Genomic DNA, 1,938 nt, shown 5'->3' on the forward strand with positions numbered 1-1,938 from the left:
CCGCCTTTTACTTTGGCATAATCCAGGTCCACTGACACCATCCTTTACTCAATAGTCAGACAACACATCATCTGGAGATTCCAACAGTTCATTATACTTCTTAGCTAATGAACCGGGTGTTATAAAATTACCATGAGCTTTTGTTCTATCTGCTGCTTTTTTACTCTGGTTTGCATCCACAGGAGTTGAAACATCACGTAACCGTTTCCTTAATATAGAGGGAGTATTCATAAAGTTCTTGGCAGCACTCTTCAGTATAGATCCTGGGATCTTGTCATTGAAAGCAGATCCCCATGGGTTGCCAGGAGGAGTAAAACAATCAACTGATGACATTATCATTTGCTGCACACCAAGTGGACTATATGCCTGATGAAGATAGCCACATGAATTAATCAAATCACAATTAGCAAATGGAATATCCCAATTTGACAAACGAGGTGGCTCATAAAACAAGGACTCAGAATTTGGATTTTTTGATTGAACATCAGTATTACCCCCAGCTCCCATTTCACAAACCACCTTCCTATTAACATCAGCTGTCATTTACAGTGAAGCTGATTGAGGACTTTTATCCAGGTTAGCAAGCTTTAAACTCTCACTAGAAGGCAAGCAAACCTGTAGTAGCCCATCACAGTGCCGTAACTCAGATGAATTACAAATTCCACCATCAATTTGCAGAAACAGGCTTTTCTATGCATATATCATATTCCCCAAATTTATCAAGAATCCATGCACAATGCCTTCATTTTCATTTGTCACAAACTCATCTGTCTCTGCCATGTGTCTTTTGATCTCTTCTTAGTAGTAGCCTGGAAATAGCTGCACAATGTTAACTGTGCCTTGGGAGATAGTATATCTTTACAGCAGGGGCAAGAGCTGAAGCAACCATCATAAAATCAACAAAAACACCAAGAAGAAGAAGCTAAGATCGAGCCTGCCAGCGAAGATGTCTCAGATCAGCGAATCCCCAATTTCGTAGCGCAGCCAGTGCAAAATTATGAGTTATGCGCTACGAAATCACCTAAACAATGTTGCGCTGCGAAACTGCTAAAAGGATCTATGCGCTGCGGAAATACTTTGTCTTTAAGCTAGTCTGAGCAATTTTGGTAACAAAATTTTCAGTGATAACAGTGGCTCCACTTGGGATAGTGTGCCCTTGTGGTACACTAAGAACTCGTATGTCCAGTGCCTTATCCATTTATGACAAACAGAAATTTGCTTGACAAGCATCCCTTTCCAGCTCCTTGGGCCTTCACCTCGGGCTTAAACTTGATGATCACTGTAGGAGAAAGAAATCTACATCTACTGAAAAATAAATGCTCAGTCAACCTTGAGCTTATTTGCATTTTCCTACCTACCTACCCTAACAATTCAAACTTCCCTCAGCTCAATCAATATGAAATTTCCAATGCAGCCAATCATTTGTCTCATCTGATATTTGATTTCTTTGACTGCATCGGAGTTCAGAGCCAATATGATAGTGTGATGACCGCTGCCACTGAAATTGTCTCTGACTGCATCGGAGTTCAGAGCCAATATGATAGTGTGATGACCGCTGCCACTGAAATTGTCTCTGATCTTTATAGGAAAACTGAAACACTGGAGAGTAAAACTCTTCCATGTAATCAGCTATAGGATCCCAGAATACATGATCAGCTTGATTTTTCTTGTAACTTTCCGGCTGTGCAAACTGATCTTCAACAACAGTGTTCAGTTCCTCCATCGTGAAAGAGAAAGGAACCAGCATTGTCTCCTTGCGTTCTGCTATGGAAAGCTGCTGAAAATAATGATCATGATTATGGAAACTATATGCCTGAATTTGACCTTCTAAACCTTCAATTTCTTTCTCAATGTCCTCAGCAAATTCATCCAAAAAGCTCATCTTATCCTCTGCCTTGCAGTCAAAGGATTTTAGATACGAGGACAAGGACAAAGAAA

Source organism: Pinus tabuliformis, chromosome 2_1 (genome assembly GCF_031772625.1).
Source record: "Pinus tabuliformis cultivar Carrire ecotype Pingquan chromosome 2_1, CPIR1, whole genome shotgun sequence".
Taxonomy (NCBI): domain Eukaryota; kingdom Viridiplantae; phylum Streptophyta; class Pinopsida; order Pinales; family Pinaceae; genus Pinus; species Pinus tabuliformis.